We start from the raw sequence: 20,330 nt of genomic DNA, 5'->3' as shown, positions 1-20,330 counted from the left end.
TGTATTACTTAGCTTTTAGCCCAGCTTCTCTGCTAGACTAGTTGACTGGTCATGCACTGACAAGGAGAAGAAAGATTCCTAGTAGGAGCAAAAGTGTTTACTGCATTCTACAGAATTGTGTGTACTGTTTATTTACATCCAGGAGAGACCGCAATGAATAGACGAAAGCTGCTTGTCTTCTAGAAAATGGATCTTTTTGACAATTAGCCTTCACCAAGGTCTTACTCCGCTGATGTTTGCCCAGTCTTTGCAACAGAGAGCATTACTAAGCACTCTCTTCTCTCCCCACATCATCAGCTTCACAAATACAGGTCAGCTACACAGCATTCAAGCCAGCCCAATATAAGGTCTGTAATAACGTCAAAGATTGACATTAGCACATGAAACAATGCTAAGAAAGGGTAACATGACATTCTAATCCGAGATTCTTTGGTGCTTTAAACAATGAGTGAGTCATCCTCAAAAATAAAATCATTATAAAACTGACATGAAAACAATATGTTTATTTTCTTTTAAATGAAACAAACAACACTGCATAAGTGTATATACAATAATATACATATCCACAGAATTTAATTTTTAAACGATAATTTGTATTTAACCTAATATTAAAGGCACCTTGGATACCAGGCATTAACTTGATGGATAAAACCAGAGAATACAATTTTCTTGAACACCAACTGCACTGTGATTAATGAAAATAAGTGCAGTGTATTGCTTAAAGTAAGCCTACCACAGAGGTTTCAAGCATATGCCTAGTAATAAATAATGAAAAAAAAATGCATTTCTCTGAAAATTTCTTAAAGGATATATGCATTAAACATACTTAAATTACAGTAAATATGAATGTGACATGTTAGTGGTTTGTAAGAATTCATACTTTATTGTACAAGTACAACTTGAGTGGGATTCTGCTCCTTAGAGAATTACACCACAACACATTCTCAGCAGCTTTTCTAAGTATTATTCAATGCCACATGAGACAGTGCAAACAAAATAATAATTCAAAGTTAAAAAATGAAATCAGAATCTGGTAGAAACTGGAAAAAAATCAAATTGCTATAATAAAACTAAATTTCTTTCTGAATATATAACTCTTACAGATCTTTCTGTTTCCATTTGTGGCTGTGTTTCTAGACATGCACCTGAAAGTACCATTTTGGGCTGATTCTTCAAAGAATCAGGCGGTAAAAATGCAACAAACAGTAAAGGTAAGTCCGAGATGACTCCTTCTCTGTCTTTCCCTATGTATGACCCTGTAATTTAAACTATAGAATTATTTTTCCATGCTGTAGCAAAGGGTGTGCACTTAACGCACGCAGATAAGTATTAATAAAGAATCTGACAGGGTAAACATTCTCAGCAGGCATCTCATCGCGAGTCAGAATGTCAAATTCACACAGTGATGCTTTCTATCATAAAAAGCCTGTCACTTTGCATTCTTCAAATAAGATCATAGCACCATTAGACAAGGCCTCTCCCTGGCTAAAATACTGACATGGTTCTGCAATGTTAACAATGCAAAATGCACTGTGTCAAACTGGATTAAGATCACAAGCTGGTTGTTATGAATAGGGACTCTGGAGGCAAGTCTCGGCATATTACTCAACCTTTCAACCATGTAAGGTAGGAGACAAGAATAACACTGCATCTTGTATGCCAATAACTCTGTCTGACGGGTTCTACCTTTATCTCCAGCATGACTACATTCAAACATAAAAACACATGAAACCTTTACCAGTTTGTCCACAGGTAAAATTACTTCAATACATCTAAGGAAAAAAAATGCAAGACTAGAACAACAAACTCACAAAATTCAAGATTCTTCAAATTACTCAGCGTCTTTGACTTGCGCAGAGCTCGTAATACCGATGAAGTAAATATTTCCTACAAGGTTTAGGTTGACATATTATACAAAAAGATACAAGATATCCTGCAAATCTGAACCTATGGGATTTTACAGAGAAAATGTAAAAGTGTACAGAAGGATACAAATTTCCTGGAGTGAAATTTTGTCAGGGATGCTTTAGAGGAAAAAGATGTAATAGAAGAAAAGTGAAGATACAACTGCCCAACTGATTTGACAATGCCATTCTGAAGAGACCATATGTTTTTCAACATTTTCTGTTTAAAGCTGTACCACAAAGTTTGCTTAAGCAGTTATAAAGTCTGATGATGACTACCAGTACTACTACTCTACACACCACAAAACTATTGTCTTCCATCGCTTACTAATATAAACCGATACCTTTTTAAAACTATTTAAACCTGAAAACAATACGCGACAGGACAAGCATATTAAAAGGTGAAGAGTTAAAAAGAGAAACTTCTAAAATATTCCAAGTTGTAGAATTCCAGACACATAATAAAGCTGCCGACTGAAAAGGTGTGAGATTTAAGCCCTCAAAAATTAAACTATTATTAAATGTTTTCCTGTAAAATAAAACTAAGGAGTTCGCTAAAATAATTTAAAAAGTAAACAACAACAAATGCTCTTAAATAAAACACTGGCAAAAGCTTTAAAACAGGAAACATTACTGTTCTGATTTATCTGGATTATGTAATCACTTGTCACTTACACAAAGCTCAGTTAGCAATCACAGAAACAAAGTTGTATTAATTTAAAAGGAGGTGCATATCACACACTGGAGAATATACCTGTAAAACATTATCACAGGCAAATAAAAGCTGTGATATACAATTTACCCACATAATTAAATTAATTGCTCAGTTAGCAGTCACAGAAATAAAGTTGTATTAATTTAAAAGGAGGTGCATATCACACACTGGAGAATATACCTGTAAAACATTATCACAGGCAAATAAAAGCTGTGATATACAATTTACCCACATAATTAAATTAACTGCTCAGTTAGCAGTCACAGAAATAAAGTTGTATTAATTTAAAAGGAGGTGCATATCACACACTGGAGAATATACCTGTAAAACATTATCACAGGCAAATAAAAGCTGTGATATACAATTTACCCACATAATTAAATCCTTGTTCATTAAAATTAGTGGATAAAGTTTGTCTATACAGTAGATGCATACTAAGTTTAAGTTAAGAACTAAATTGCAGTTACAACTAAAAAGGTGAATATTAAACTTGTTAGCAGAGTTGAATTGATCAGAGTACCTTCCAGTAAATGAAGATGTTTATTACACATTAATCTGACTGCTATAGTTTCTACTGTTGGTAATCTTTTATTACCCTAGAAACAAATTCTGGTTATTTTTTTATATGAAATTCTTATAAATAAACAATTTAAAAGGGATGTAGCTCAGTGGTAGAGCACATGCTTTGCATGTATGAAGTCTTGGAATCAATCCCCAGCATCTCCATAGCATTTTTTGGATGGTGCAGTGGTGCAGCAGTAGCATTGTTACCTCACAGCAAGTAGTTCTCCAGTTCGATTCTCGGCTGGTGTGCCTTCTGTGCCGAGTCTGCATATCTTCCCTGCATTCGTGTGGGTTTCCTCCAGGTGCTCTGGTTTCCTCCAGGTGCTCTGGTTTCCTCCCATGTCACAAAGACATGCATCTGGAGCATTTCTCCCCAGGCCTCCACTGAAAATTGGCTTTGTTCCAAGTCAGACTTTCCCAGTAAACAAATGTTAAATAAATAACTAAATAAATAAACTGATTTAATATAAAAAAACATAAAATTCAGGTTAAAGAAATCAGGTTAAGTGCTTTTTCATCTTTTGTACATAAAAACATCATCAGAACCTAAATAATTTCTACTAGCTGATTTAAATATTACATCATGCAAATCATGCCTTTTTAAAGTGTCAGCAACCTATTGACAGTCAAAAACTTATCAAAACATGTTTGACAGTCGAAAACTTATTAAAACATGTAATTCCTAAAAAAAAGTCAGTCTAAATAGAAATCCATATACATTGTACAACTTACAATAAAAAAAAAAAAAACACTATTAATATTTAATTCTATATTCTATAATTGGAGTTTTATTATATTATTTATTTTTTTACTGAACTCCTCATGTCACATGCATGAATTTTTTACATTTGTCTTGCAAATCCCAGTAAATGCTAAGAAAAGTTTCCGCATTGGAGTACTTATCTGTACCCCAGAGCAGGATGAAAAACACCAGACTATGGGCATACAAAATTGGTACACATGCTGTGAACTTTTGCAAAAAGATCTATAATGGTGTAAGCAGATACCAGCTTTATACACCGAATGTCCTATTGGTCCTAAGGAGATGATGTATGTCTGACCTTGAAGGGGAAGGGGCTGAATTATGGACATTGGGCCAGACATTAGGCCTTCTGTGGCTTAAGACCTAGTAATAAAGATTACTGTAATACCAAACAATACAAAGAACATCCCCTTTTGACCCTGAATGAGACTAGGGGGTTATCAGAGAATGAGTGAATGTATAAATTATTTAAAGGCAGGATATATGTTACAGGCTGTCATCTTGTTTACTCCCTCTTACAACTTTCAGCTACGAACATTTGTCATATACAAAAAATTACAGCTACTGCATAATTGAAGAGCATAAAATATGATAGATTGTGCAACTACATTATGGTACATGCAGCACCATGATTATGCACCAAAATCAGAAAGAAATTACCTCCAAAGCACTTCTGTAGCTAGAGACCCAACAGTAACAGCACCTTCAGAGGTGTGCAGCATCCCTTCCATGAGACCTAACAGTAACAGCAGTTAAGTGCTGCTACTGTTAGGTCTCATGGAAGGGAAGTTCCTTCACTCTCAATTGTACTTAAATACCTTGCTTCATATTTTTGTTCTGTCAGTGGAAGTTTACAGATGTTAGTCTCGAGGTGAATTTCTTGACATCCATGTTTTGAAGACGTAATAATATGGTTACTATCGGAGACCCCTTCATAACCCTCTATATAATATGCAGGTATCCGAGAAACACATTTCAAATGCAGTACTTCAGCTGCATGAAATATATACATAAAAAGTGCACAAAGGTAAGCAGGCAGACACAAGAATCCCTACATCTGCAATTAAAAAAACTTTCATTACAGAAAAACAGGTCTATGAGACAGAGCAAAGTAACCACAGTCATGCAGTAACTATAATATTCAGTCATTTAACTAAACATGCTGTGTGTGATAAAGAAACAAAGCATTTAGCATTTATTTCTCCTTCTCACATGTTTTCGGTGAATTACACATGGAACTACTTTACACTTGTTACTCACCTGTCCCATTCAAATGCTTCTATAGAGGAGGTCTGAGGCAAACTGCTAACACATACATCCTGGGATGAGCTATTTTTTGTAGGTACAGATTACGCCTGTAAAAACAGAGAGACAAATAAAATGTCATCGTTTACTGAATTAGCATTGGAAAGAGTCATTAAAAAAGCCTAAAAACACATGCACTTTATTTTCGAACATAAAACAAATGTTAATGGATGGATAACACATTTCAGAAGATCATGCAACTAGTTATATATAAATGGAGACAACGGGTGTAAAGGAATGCTTCCTTTTTTTACTGCAAACTATTAAGCAAAAGTAAGAAACACATCAGAAGTAAACAAGCATGTCATCCAGCTGTCAATGAAGAGAATTCCATAAGATGCTCAAAGCTTTGTCAATCAAGCTGGTGAACTGATTTTCAGGTTATCTAGACAGTAAGTATAAAACAGTAATATAAACAAGTCAACAGACAGGGGAGAGAAAAGGATATGCCGTAAAAATGACTTGTGTTCAGACTTCTACTTAAGAAATCATCAATTAAAAAAGGATATGCCATAAAAATGACTTGTGTTCAGACTTCTACTTAAGAAATCCTCAATTAAAAATGCATAATTATTAATCCATTGATTCATTTGCTACCAGTTACCTCCGCTAATGGGACAAAAATATATTCTCAGCCAGTCAACAGAGGACACCACTAGGGAAGATCTAATATCCTACATATGCTTCACACTTTAGGCCTAGTTACTCAAACAGGGACCTAGCTAAGTGCAAAGCAACCTTACACCAAGAGGTGGCTTTTTGTTTTCCCCACATCCTCACATTCAATGCAGTGATGATTCCATAAAATATTTTTTAACAAGCAAAGGCTTCCATAACTGAATGTTTGGAGTGGTATTTCTCTTCCAAGCTTTCCTAATGCATTTTCTAGAAACTGATAGAAACGAACTGAAACCATGCCCCTGCTTTTGGTGGTGGGACTGCAAACAATTTAATTTTTAAAAAAGAGAGGTCTTTTTTGGGGAGTTCATCCTATTATATCAGCCAGCAAGTTCTTGAAGTCTCTCTCTCTCTCCAAAAAAGTCAAGCTATAGAAAAGTGGCAAAATATATTAAGTACAAGTCAAATTTCTATCTCACATCCAACAATTACTAGCTGCTGATGGAAACACCTGGATCTTTGCTTGGGTATGAAAAAGTATTATTGTTGTCTGTCATGCATATAAACTTAACCTTGCCGAAGTAATGGAGTACAAAACAGCATACAAATTTCTGATCTCTCTACTTCCTTGAGAACGTCACTCATGGCTTTCAGCTCTCTATCCTACAAATGTACAGGTAATGGAAAGGAAGACCCCTTTAATTCTACGTAAAATATCAAAATAATGGCTTTTTGTGAAGCAAAGCAAACAACCCAAATATAATGTTAATGGCAAAAGGTAAAGAACTGTGCATCTACTGGGATTGTTCCCTAGCCTCCCCTTTATCAAACAGTTGATAAAAGTATGTCTGATCTTTTAACTATCATACTTTTAGTGTAGTCCTATGTTGTTAAACACCTATTTTGTTTCTGTACTAGTATAGAAATAATAAGATGTGTTTCTTCAAGGTTATTCATCACCATGGGGAGTTTTTTCCCACCTTTTGCAGAGTGGGCAGTCTCAGAAAGATTTTTAGAAACATATTAGTCAACAGAAGACAAGGATTACAATTTTACCAAGCCCCGACTCCATCACCGCACCAATCCCATGCCTTACCTCGACTTTCTTATTAACCATCACTTCCAACAATTTTCAATGAGAAAGGTAACACAGGAGAGCCCACAGAAGAAATGTCTGTAAATGTATGGCTTGTAGATACAGTTCCAGATGTTGGAAGTAAATCTTTAACTTCTTTTTCAATCCCTTGCAGCCTGACCTTATGCCTTGAACATGCCCCAACGTACTACTTTGAGAGCATCACTTATGAAACACTCTCTTGGGTGGATACAACACTGTTGATTCTAGAACTCAGTCCCATCCATAACATTCTTCTGGGAAATCTGAACATGCATAAGCAATGGATGCATGTTAAAGCAAATCTTTAGCTCATTTAAAAAAACTTTTGTCAGCCTCGAGTAAGAACAGGCACTGATCAGAAAAGACATTCAGCTCATGTCATTGACAAATATGTTACTTCAAAATTAGTTCAACATCCTTTATTCTCATTAACCGTAGATTCACTGTAGGTATATGAGCATCCAAATGGGAAGATTCTATAAATGTTTCAGGGGCCAGTCAAACTGAAATTATTGAATTATACTGTCTGGAAGAAATAAAATCACAAACAAAGCTAGTATTCTTAAGGGTTGCAAACACCAAAACAGTTTTCACCACTCAGCAGATCTCTGGCGACAGCACGCTAAGGAAAGAAAGGATACTCAGATGTCTGTGCAATGACTAAACAAACCAAAAAAGCCCTTAGTGAGTAAAGACAGCCCATATCTCTCAAGCAAAGGGCTCCTCTGCAAAAATACCAAGGGGGACATGGAGCATCTCTGCCTGGTACCCATAATATTTAAAAATTCCCAGATATAAAAGATGCCCTCTTGATACAAGCATGAAATCCATTATACAGCCTATAAAAGAAATGTTACTCTGAGGGAATGCAAGCCTCAGTAAAGCAAGCTTTAAATAGCTTCATGTCAGCTAACTCTGTAGAAAGCTTGGTCCAGGGTCAGACTTAAAGGCATGAGTCGAAGAGAGCTCACCTTGGCAAGTGACAAGAACGATTGTAAATACCTGATGTTATCCACTGTCTACTTCGAATAAAACCTGTTTAAACATAGGTTCATAGGTTGATACTAGGTTATTTGCCCTAGGGCATTTATAAACCTAGCCAGAGTGTGTTTGGCTTTCGCCACCCTTTTAGAATAGTTGACTATGCCTCTGTATAGCAGGTCACAGAAGGTAGCCCTTTTAAGGTTAGTTTACTGTACCTTTGTCAAGCAGGGACACAGAAGAGATCCCAGGGGTAAACTTACGATCTCCCATCCACTCGTCAAGATTTCTCTTGAAGAGGGTCAGTGAGGGGCTCTGCCTAACATGGATTGGGATTTTGTTCCAGAGTGAGGGGAGCCTCTGGGATATGAATATGTCCATCCAGCATGTCCTATTTATTTCTGTGCTGAGGTTCAAGTCCCTGGAGCATGTAGCTCTAAGGGATTTGGATTTCCTGAGGTGAAGCATGTCCATTAATTCTGGGTTGGACATGGCTTTATAGGTCAGACACAGATCACCTCTGAGTAGGCGGTATGCAACTGAGTACAGCTGGAGTTTCTTCAGCCGAACTGCATAGGGCATCTGTTTGAGCCCCTTGACCCTCTTGGTGAGCTACTTTTGGGGTCTTTCCAGTTGCTGCAGGTGTTGGGTAAGGTACATCCCAAATGGGGCATTGTATTTAATTATGGGCCTGATAAGTGATGGGTAGAGGGACACAATGACCTCTCGATCTAGATGTAAACCCTTTCGTGATACGGTGGGCTATATAGAAGGTTGTTTGACAATCACATTGCCAAAATGGTTAAAAGGAGAGATTGCTATCTACTTGGGTCCCCCAAGTCCCTAATTACTTCTTCCGTACTTAATGGATTACCACCTATGTGGTAATTTATGGGCACTTTGTTTTTCCCAAAGGGGATGACTATGTACTTTTTGGCATTTAGCTTTAGGCCATGGCTCTGGCACCAGTTATCCATCTCTGTGAGACCCTTTTGGAGGATGCTTGTGTCAGCCGGAGAGTCAATTATGGCACCCAGTTGCAGTCATCTGCGAACTTGGTCAGCCATAGTCCACCCATGTTAATCTGTACCTCGGAGAAATATATACCGAACAAGAGAGGTCCCAGGACTGAGCCTTGTGGGACACTACTTGTAACTGGTTTAGAGTCTGACATGGCACCTGCTATTCTGACCATTTGGGTTCTATCCCTGAGCCAGTTTGCAACCCATCTTGTGACATAGGGGTTGATATTTAAGCTGGTGAGCTTATTTATGATGCCCGAGTGAGGTATTGCATCGAAGGCTTTTGTGAGGTCCAGGTAGGCTGTGTGGACTACCTTCCCTTCATCTATGGCTTTGGTAACTGTTTCAAAGAAGTTGACCAGGTTCAAGAGGCAAGATCTGCCCTTAACAAAGCTGAATTGGGTAGGATCCAGTGTCTGGAGGTTCCCAATCTCTTTGTTTATGATTTCCATGATGATACACTCCACAGCTTTGCAGACCAGGTTAGTCAGGCTTATAGGGCGATAGTTTCCGGGGTCTCTTGTGGCACCACTGTTGCTGTACGCCATTCCTTGGGTACATATCCTGTAGTAAGGCTGAGATTTAACAGTGACTTTATATGAGGGTTTAGTTCTTCTTGGAGTTCATGTAAAACGCAGCCCGGGACACAGTCTGGTCCCATTGATGCTGTGTTTTTTGCTTTGGAGAGGGCAGCTCTCACCTGTGCATCTGTGATCTCAAGAAGGCTACACTCTCTTGGGACAGACATTTGCTCTTTTGGGGGGGGGGGAGAAGTTTGCACTGAACCTTTCTGCCAGGATGTTGGCAATGTCTGTGGGTTCATTGTATTTTTTTGGCATTTTGCACTAACTCAGAGCATATCTAGGAGTTGTCTCCCAGGTTTCTGACATAACTAAAGAAGGCCTTGTGATGATCTTTAGTGTCTTGTGCAATTTTTCTTTCGAAGCTGGCCTTAGATGATTTTATGAGGGATCGTAGTTTCTTGCTAGTACTGATCAGATGCCTTCCCTTTTTGGGATTTTGCTCCATCATGTAGTAGCTTTCTCTTTCTGTTGTATAGCTTATTTATGGCAGGGGTCGACCAGACAGGTTTCCTGCCTTTGGAGGAGTGAGTCTTGGTTTTATTTGGGATAGCATGCTCCATGCATTCCTGTAGGTGTCCATAGAATGCTTTTGTAAAGGATTCTGCATTTTGGGCCATATTTTCCACTGGCCCGAGGGCTTTGAAAGATTCCACCTCGGTTTTGAGAAGTGTGAAGTTTGCTTTTGAGAAGTTCTTCACCGTGGTTTCCTTGGCTGGGGGTGGGGATGGAATATGGATGTCTAGTGAGATTAGTTTATGGTCTGATCTTACCAATGAGGATATACATCTGGTGTGGAACATAGAGACCCCAAGTTGGTGATGACCAGATCCAATATGTTTTCCCCTCGTGGGAGTGGTGACCAGTTGTTCCATAGCATTTGAGTTTATAAATTCTAGGAACCGCTGGCCAAGGGTGTTTGGGCTTGAGTAGTTTTCCCAATCAATGTTTGGGTAGTTGAAGTCACCCAATATAATGGTGTTTGGAGAGACCTTCATATTCTCCAGTGTTCTCAGGAAAGCCGAGTGAGGTTCCTGTGTTTGGGAGGGTGGTCTGTAGCAGGATACAAACTGAAAGGCAGTTTTTCCCACTGTTAGTTGCACATGGATGGTCTCTGATGCTTCGTGTAGTGCCACTAACCTGGAGGTGTGGGTATCTTTGATAATATGGATACTCCCCCTCCTTTTGTGGTTCAGTCTGAGTTTTGGGGCCGAAAAGCATGGTATGAAGTATAACCCGTTAGTGCTGGGGTGCTCTCAGGAGCCTTGAACCAGGTTTCTGTTACTGCACAGATATCGATATTCTCCATACTGAGGAGAGTCTTGAGTGCGTGCATCTTGAGGTTTAGACTTCTGGCGTTGAGCAGCATTACCCTTAGTTTTTTTTTCTTTGTGTTGTCTATGGAGGTGGGTTTGTTTTATGAGCCTTGCTTAAAAAAGGCAGTATGGGGGAGGCAAGAGCCTTTGCCAGTATTCAAAACCCCAGGGGTGACAGGTGCAAGCCGTCCCTAGCGAAGCAACGTGGCTTGTCGAACATGTCATACCAGGTTGACAGACACTGGATCCCCTTTGAATGACACCAATACTTTAGCCAATTGTTAAAATTGATCATTTTGTCTTTATACTGTGGCATCATTCTTGGTGAGGGTAAGATATTACTCAAGGTCAGAGTCATACCGGCCTGGGCTACATGATCAAAGAGGCTCCTCTGTCTTTTTTCATGTAGTCCAGGGAGGTACGTCTCAGGTCATTCACACCAGCATAGACAATGATGGAGTCATATTTGTACTTGCTTTGGAGTGACCAGAGTGCTTGTGTTATGTGGCAGATCCTGGCACCCGACAGGCAGCTTACAGTGACCCTCGCCTTGTTCAGCCTGGTGATTGGGACGTCAGTGTGTCTGACAATAGAGTCACCTTTTACAAGTTTATTAGGTGTGTTGTTTAGCCTTAAGGGCTGTGACTGTGTGGCACACTGACTTTGTGAGCTATGTGTTACGTGGGTATTGTTTCGTGGTATGGGGTTGCTTGGATGTCTGCTTTAGAGGTCTCTGCTGCTTAGGCAGATTTTTATTTAGAGCCTCCGAGTATGTTTTTGTGTGTTTATGTGTTTGGTTTGCTGATGCGATAGGTCTATGTGAGACTGGATTTGTGGTGTGTGTGGTTACCTTCTGCTCCTGACAGGCTGTGCCAGTACTGGGTTGAGAGAGCTTAGCCTCCAGTTTGGCTATATAGTTACATCTCTCTCATATATTTAAGCTTGTTGGGAGGAGGAGAGGGTGGTCTGTATACATAAGGCAGTTGTAACATTTCCTCAAGATTCCCAGATTCACCAGCTGGACTGGAGAGTAAATCTGAAATTGACCTTTTGGACATGCCTGAATAACATAAGGAACTACTTATTGACTGATCAGAAAGAATCAATAAGGAGCAAGTGCTTAAAAGGAGTATAAGAGGATGTAGTGCTTAAGTTTATTAGTGTTTACCTATGAGATTGCGAGCAAGTGCAGGGCTTTAGAATGAAAATAGAGTGCTTATTTTGAAAAAATGAAGAGCAGACTTTGTGGAGCCGGGAATAGTTTAAACCTGTTTAAGCGGCGCTGCCCGACGCTGCTCTGTGCGCAAGACCGCGCAAAAAGAGAGTTGCGGGGTTTTAAGAGAGAGAGATCAAGGAGTTTGGAATTGACCCAAAATGGCCAATAAAACTACAGTTTCTAGGCAGTAACCACTCCTACAGGGACAGGCAGGCTGCTCAGTGTTAACCACTGCCACTGGTGAACACAGAGACTTCCTTTTAGCCCAAGCAAGCACTGGCCTCCAAGAAACATACAAACAGTTCAGAACAGCAACTCTGTAACTGAACTTTCTTTTAAATTAAAGAAAGTGGGAAAATAGCAAGATTTTTTGTTTTTGTTTTGTTTTTGTTTAAGGATAGCAGAGACACACAAGTAGCAAACTAGTCAGAACAGTGCAATAAATGACCCCAACACGTGTGTGCTAGGTCAGAGGCAGGAAAAATGCAATTTAAGAAAAAACGGTTTGAAATTAAGTGCAACACAAAAAATGCAGTAAACAGGCTCTAGGTATGTTCTAAATACTGTTTCTAACCCAGATATCAACTTTTGCAATCAAGAAAACATTGAAAAGTAGGCGGCAATGCAGTTTTTCTAAGAAATAAATCACAAGAAAATACTTAAAATATCAAAAGTGGCTCCTTTCTTCTCTCAGCATTTTCTCCTCTTGGTAGGTGCTTCAGCAACAACTATCAAGCCTGGAAAGACGCCAAAACCACACAGCTGCAGAGTTTTAAGAGAGAGAGAGATCAAGGGATTTGGAATTGACCCAAAATGGCCAATAAAACTACAGTTTCTAGGCAGTAACCACTCCTACAGGGACAGGCAAGCTGCTCAGTGTGAACCACTGCCACTGGTGAACACAGAGACTTCCCTTTAGCCCAAGCAACAAGCACTGGCTTCCAAGAAACTTACAAACAGTTCAGAACAGCAACTCTGTAACTGAACTTTCTTTTAAATTAGAGAAAGTGGGAAAATAGCAAGTTTTTTTTTTTGTTTTTGTTTAAGGATAGCAGAGACACACAAGTAGCAAACTAGTCAGAACAGTGCAAAAAATGACCCCAACGTGTGTGCTAGGTCAGAGGCAGGAAAAATGCAATTTAAGAAAAAATGGTTTTAAATTAAGTGCAACACAAAAAAATGCAGTAAACAGGCTCTAGGTATGTTCTAAATACTGTTTCTAACCCAGTTATCAACGTTTGCAATCAAGAAAACATTGAAAAGTAGGCAGCAATGCAGTTTATCTAAGAAATAAGTCACAAGAAAATACTTAAAATCTCAAAAAGGGCTCCATTCTTCTCACAGCATTTTCTCCTCTTGGTAGGTGCTTCAGCAAAACCTATCAAGCCTGGAAAGATGTCAAAACCACACGGCTGCAGGGTTTTAAGAGAGAGAGATCAAGGAGTTTGGAATTGACCCAAAATGGCCAATAAAACTACAGTTTCTAGGCAGTAACCACTCCTACAGGGACAGGCAGGCTGCTCAGTGTTAACCACTGCCACTGGTGAACACAGATATTTCCCTTTAGTGCAAGCAAGCACTGGCCTACAAGAAACTTTCAAACAGTTCAGAACAGCAACTCTGTAACTGAACTTTCTTTTAAATTAGAGAAAGTGGAAAAATAGCAAGATTTGTTTTTTGTTTTTGTTTAAGGATAGCAGAGACACACAAGTACTAAACTAGTCAGAACAGTGCAATAAATGACCCCAATACGTGTGCTAGGTCAGAGGCAGGAAAATGCAATTTAAGAAAAAACAGTTTTAAATTAAGTGCAACAAAATAAATGCAGTAAACAGGCTCTAGGTATGTTCTAAATACTGTTTCTAACCCAGATATCAACTTTTGCAATCAAGAAAATGCCAAAAAGCAGGTGGCAATGCAATTTCTCTAAGAAATCAATCACAAAAAAATACTTAATCTCAAAAGTGGCTCCTTTCTTCTCTCAGCATTTTCTTCTCTTGGTAGGTGCTTCAGCAACAACTATCAAGCCTGGAAAGATGCCAAAACCACACAACTGCAGGGTTTTAAGAGAGAGAGATCAAGGAGTTTGGAATTGACCCAAAATGGCCAATAAAACTACAGTTTCTAGGCAGTAGCCACTCCTACAGGGACAGGCAGGCTGCTCAGTGTTGACCACTGCCACTGGTGAACACAGAGACTTCCCTTTAGCCCAAGCAAGCACTGGCCTCCAAGAAACTTGCAAAACTTTCTTTTAAATTAGAGAAAGTGGGAAAATAGCAAGATTTTTTTGTTTTCTTTGTTTTTGTTTAAGGATAGCAGAGACACACAAGTAGCAGGCTAGTTAGAACAGTGCAAAAAAATGACCCCAACACGTGCGTGCTAGGTCAGAGGCAGGAAAAATGAAATTTAAGAAAAAAACGGTTTTAAATTAAGTGCAACACAAAAAATGCAGTAAACAGGCTCTAGGTATGTTCTAAATACTGTTTCTAACCCAGTTATCAACGTTTGCAATCAAGAAAACATTGAAAAGTAGGCGGCAATGCAGTTTATCTAAGAAATAAGTCACAAGAAAATACTTAAAATCTCAAAAAGGGCTCCATTCTTCTCACAGCATTTTCTCCTCTTGGTAGGTGCTTCAGCAAAACCTATCAAGCCTGGAAAGATGTCAAAACCACACGGCTGCAGGGTTTTGAGAGAGAGATCAAGGAGTTTGGAACTGACCCAAAATGGCCAATAAAACTACAGTTTCTAGGCAGTAACCACTCCTACAAGGACAGGCAGGCTGCTCAGTGTTAACCACTGCCACTGGTGAACACAGATACTTCCCTTAAACCCAAGCAAGCACTAGCCTCCAAGAAACTTGCAAACAGCTCAGAACAGCAACTCTGTAACTGAACTTTCTTTTAAATTAAAAAAAGTGGGAAAATAGCAAGTTTTGTTGTTTTTTGTTTTGTTTAAGGATAGCAGAGAAACACAAGTAGCAAACTAGTCAGAACAGTGCAATAAATGACCCCAATACATGTGTGCTAGGTCAGAGTCAGGAAAAATGCAATTTAAGAAAAAACAGTTTTAAATTAAGTGCAACACAATAAATGCAGTAAACAGGCTCTAGGTAAGTTCTAAATACTGTTTCTAACCAAGATATCAACCTTTGCAATCAAGAAACCGCCGAAAGTAGGCAGCAATGCAGTTTGACTAAGAAATAAATCACAAGAAAATACTTAATCTCAAAAGTGGCTCCTTTCTTCTCTCAGCATCTTCTCCACTTGGTAGGTGCTTCAGCAACAACTATCAAGCCTGGAAACATGCCAAAATCACGCGGCTGCAGGGTTTTAAGAGAGAGAGAGATCAAGGAGTTTGGAATGGAGCCAAAATGGCCCATAAAAGTACAGTTTCTAGGAAGTAACCATTCCTACAGGGACAGGTAGGCTGCTCAGTGTTAATCACTGCCACTGGTGAATACAGAGACTTGCCTTTAGCCCAAGCAAGCACTGGCCTCCCCAAAACTTGCAAACAGTTCAGAACAGCAATTCTGTAACTGAACTTTCTTTTAAATTAGAGAAAGTGGGAAAATAGCAAGATTTGTTTTTTTTTTTTGTTTTTGTTTAAGGATAGCAGAGACACACAAGTAGCAAATTAGTCAGAACAGTGCAATAAATGACCCCAACACGTGTGTGCTAGGTCAGAGGCAGGAAAATGCAATTTAAGAAAAAACGGTTTTAAATTAAGTGCAACACAAAAAATGCAGTAAACAGGCTCTAGGTAAGTTCTAAATACTGTTTCTAACCCAGATATCAAATTTTGCAATCAAGAAAACACCGAAAAGTAGGCGGCAATGCAGTTTATCTAAGAAATAAATCACAAGAAAATACTTTCTTTTTGCAGTGTTTTCTCCTATTGGTAGGTGCTTCAGCAACAACTATCAAGCCTGGAAAGATGCCAAAACCATGCAGCTGCAGGGTTTTAAGAGAGAGAGATCAAGGAGTTTGTAATTAACCCAAAATGGCCAATAAAACTACAGTTTCTAGGCAGTAACCACTCCTACAGGGACAGGCAGGCTGCTCAGTGTTAACCACTGCCACTGATGAACACAGAGACTTCCCTTTAGCCCAAGCAAGCACTGGCCTCCAAGAAACATACAAACAGTTCAGAACAGCAACTTTGTAACTGAACTTTCTTTTAAATTAGAGAAACTGGGAAAATAGCAAGATTGGTTTTTTTTTTGTTTTTGTTTAAGGATAGCAGCGACACACAAGTAGCAAGCAGTGCAACAAATGACTCCAACACGTGTGTGCTAGGTCAGAGGCAGGAAAAATGCAATTTAAGAAAAAACAGTTTTAAATTAAGTGCAACACAAAAAAATGCAGTAAACAGGCTCTAGGTATGTTCTAAATACTGTTTCTAACCCAGATATCAACTTTTGCAATCAAGAAAATGCCAAACAGTAGGTGACAATGCAATTTTTCTAAGAAATAAATCACAAGAAAATACTTAAAATCTCAAAAGTTGCTTCTTTTTTTTCTTAGCGTTTTCTCCTCTTGGTAGGTGCTTCAGCAACAACTATCAAGCCTGAAAGACGGCAAAACCATGCGGTTGCAGGGTTTTAAGAGAGAGATCAAGGAGTTTGGAACTGACCCAAAATGGCCAATAAAACTACAGCTTCTAGGCAGTAATCACTCCTACAGGGACAGGCAGGCTGCTCAGTGTTAACCACTGCCACTGGTGAACACAGAGACTTCCCTTTAGCCCAAAGCAAGCACTGGCCTCCAAGAAACTTAGAACCTGTTCATTACAGCAACTCAGCAACATAATGCATTAATTTCAGAAGCAGAGCTTTCACCTGGAATTCTTTCATACTCAGATATGTCTTATAATTTGAATTTAACACAAAAAATTATCATTAGCAGTTAAAAAGGAGTGGATGCTTTCTTGACTAGTATCATATATGTTAAAGTGTACTTCCAAAATGGCAGAAACTCATGAATCCCACCCATAATATTCTCCAGGAGGTCTGAACATACATTAGCAATGGCCACATATTAACTCATTTCAGAAAACATTTGTAAACTTGATTTCACTGCCCTCCCCAGCCCAAACAACTTTTGGGTCTTTAGCACACCTATGGCATTTTCCTTTTCCTTTAAAAGGAATGTACAAGTTAACTAATCCTTGTATCCTTGATCTAACTTGGGTGAGTGAAAATGATCTCGAAAGTTTACAGTGTTTGAAGCCAACATCCCCATTACCCCTCACACTATGCCAAGAGATTTCCTAAAACAATAGATATATACTCAACATTTTCTCCATAAAAAAAGCAATTTCTGTCTACCTGGAGATCTGAGGTGGTTTTATTTCAACTCCAATGACCAGCCATTTTAGACCTTGTGGGGTAACTTCATAAAATGACAACCACAGGCACTGTATAGAGAAGTGGATAGGATACTGCGAGGCAGGGCACTTGTAAAATAAAGTGCAATATTGACAAAAATCGTGAATTCTAAATCTCAGTTAAACTTTTAAAGCATTTCTGCTGCAGACCTGCAAAAATGTCCTCGCTGCTTAAAAATATGCTAAGTCCGTGTTTATGTACAGCACAGTAAAGGGAGTATTCAGATGCAACACAATCCTGGAATTAGTTTATATTCCCTCTACTCATTCATCACTTCATTTTCCAGGAATCGCATATCATAATATCTGGAACCCTCATTCCCGTTGTACTCTTCCTAAAAGTCAGCATCTTAGTCTTCAAGATATTCCAGGAATTCCAGGAATATCAAGTAAAAGGAGAGATCCTCCACCAACACCCCTGTACTTATACTAATTTCACAGTCACACAACTGATAGGAAAGTGCAATACAATAATCAAGTCTATGCAACTCAACAAAAAGCAGCACCTAAATAAATGTGAAGCTTCACCTTCCAGTCAACTGATTTCTATACCATATACCATATATATATATATATATATATATATATATATATATATATATATAAATAAACACACACGCATACAAACCCGAATTCCTGCTTACTTGACTTTCATACAACAGAGATGACAAGGCCAAAAATCCATTCCCAGTAGGAATAGAAGTCCAAGGAAAAGAGGGAGTGAATACTGCAACAGTGAGGGAAGGGCATCTACTATTATGGCAAAAGTTTATACAACTGTTCTATGTCCTTCCATTTCACTGTTGCAGTATTCGTTTCATTACAGAGAGTGCCAAAGCTCAGGAAAAAAACTTGGGAGGAAAAAGGACCAGCAGGGCCTTCTAGGAAGCCATGAAGGATGGCCCTAGCAAAACCAGCTCTAGCTTTGGAGATTCCATCCAACTTGTAGTGCTTGGTAAATGCAGGCACAGAAGTCTGGGCAGCTGCCTCAAGAATAAAGTTAGTATCCAACCCTTGAAAAAAGCACCACAAGAAGCCACAGCCCTAGTATAATGAGCCTTAACAGAATAAGGAAGGCTCTTACCATAAAAGGAATTACAAAAAGAAATAGCTTTTGTAAACCAAAAAGAAATTACTTGCTTGGATACAGCTAAACCTAAGGACCTAGGATGAAAGGAAAGAGCATGTGACTATGTGAGGTGTTGCCAGCCATGCCAGGGAAAATAGAAGGGTGATGTGTAACATATGCCAGCATAGGTAGCTGGAGTTTTGTAAATAATTTTGTGTCATTTGACTATCACACTGACTTGTACAGATGCTTGTGTTAAAATGTATCAACAGTGTTATAACTGATTAAATGTTTATGTTTAAACAAAGAATTCTGAAAGGGAAGAGTAGAAGTTTTTGAAACTGTTCTATAATGTTGACATACTACAACAGATCTTATCAAAGCTCTGAACGTGTAGAGTACCAGGGTCAAGTGATCAAATATTTTTGTGCTTTCTACACTGTGTACATGTAGTCTACACTTTGTGATAACTTTTATGAATCCATGTCAGTATTAAAAGCTGCAGAAATCAGTAGGAAAGCTAAAATTAGGAGGAAGAAGGTGTGAGTTATGACTATGTTATCTGTTCACTCAGAACAGTGTACACTTAGTGTAGGCTTTATTGAATCTGGCGTGATGTCATTCTATAACCAGCACTAAGAGAAGGAACATACACAACAGCTTTTGTTTTCTTTAGAACCTGATATAAAAATCTATGGCAGTTATCATAGCTAGTTAGTTGAGTTCAGCTGAGTTCAGTTCAGTCCGTTAGAAACTCATCACCTTGTCTTGTGGAAGTAAGCATCTTAGCATCTAATCTTACCTTGCTGTATTAAGTTAGCTAAGGAAAAGTTATTCTTTAGACAGTCAGGAAAGAGAGAGATTTGTTAAGTGGTGTTTTTCTGCATCTGTTTGAATCTGTCCATCTGTGTTATTTTTATTTCTTCTGTGATTGAAACTCGGATATTTATTGTACTTAGATATTTAGTATTTTCGTGTCTTATATTTTATTTATTATTATTAAATATTTTGTATACCTTTCATTGCGACTAGATTTTTAGAGAATACTTTTAAAATCTTGAGAGTATTTGTGCTTATTTTAGTGATTACTTGGCAACTCTGAAAAAACTGTCTGCTTTGGTTTCCAGTGGCGGCTGGTGACTTCAAATCAAAGGGGGGTTGCAGGGGATAGCTGAATGGGTGGGGTCAATAGGAAGAGGTGCGGCCAACTAGAAAGGGGAGGAGCTATGCTCAAAACCACAAAAACTAACTTTAATTAAATATGCTGCCCTGGGTGCCAAACCCTCATTATGAGAGTCCAATCAAGGCAAACGAAGTATAAAAGAATAAAAATATTTAAATGCATTGGCTGCAAGACAGCTTACTTAATATCTAGATGGAAACAAAAATGTTGTGAGGCATGAAAAAATAAATTACTTTTTAAATACATTACGGGAATGCCAGTCAAAATCAAGTATAAGAAAAACAACCAGCACTCAACTCAATTTACTTCTCCTTGCCTGCAGTTCTAATTATAATTTATATTCAGCTTTATTAAAGCACCAAGTAACATGCTGAAAGTAGCATTCTCTGTGATGCCCCCACTTGTAAAAATGTTTCTTATCCAAAACAGACCTGCTGCCTGACAACTATCTACTTGTTTCATGGGGAAAACACGATCAAAGTAAAAATGAAAAGCAAACAAGAAACAAGCTCAAGATACATTGCTTAAATTATTACTGTACAGGCTATGGACCACACATGAATGACATTCTGTTTAGTTTACTGGTAA

The 20,330-nt window shown here is 38.5% G+C and overlaps 1 protein-coding gene across 4 annotated transcripts in view; it reads right to left on the bottom strand.

The window, feature by feature from the left end:
* Positions 1–20,330, bottom strand: part of ARHGEF9 (Cdc42 guanine nucleotide exchange factor 9) — a 3,179,575-nt gene that overhangs the window by 2,585,918 nt on the left and 573,327 nt on the right. For all 4 annotated transcript variants that reach the window (XM_044057721.1, XM_044057724.1, XM_044057723.1 and 1 more), the window contains exon 2: positions 5,207–5,301. The gene's annotated coding sequence lies outside the window, so the exon portion shown is untranslated. The remainder of the gene's footprint in view (positions 1–5,206; positions 5,302–20,330) is intronic.

This window comes from Protopterus annectens, chromosome 15.part0 (assembly GCF_019279795.1).
Source record: "Protopterus annectens isolate FY-2018-M chromosome 15.part0, PAN1.0, whole genome shotgun sequence".
In the NCBI taxonomy this organism is placed as follows: domain Eukaryota; kingdom Metazoa; phylum Chordata; order Ceratodontiformes; family Protopteridae; genus Protopterus; species Protopterus annectens.
The sequence above is the reverse complement of the archived record's forward strand: the minus strand, read 5'-3'. Positions and strand labels throughout refer to the sequence as shown.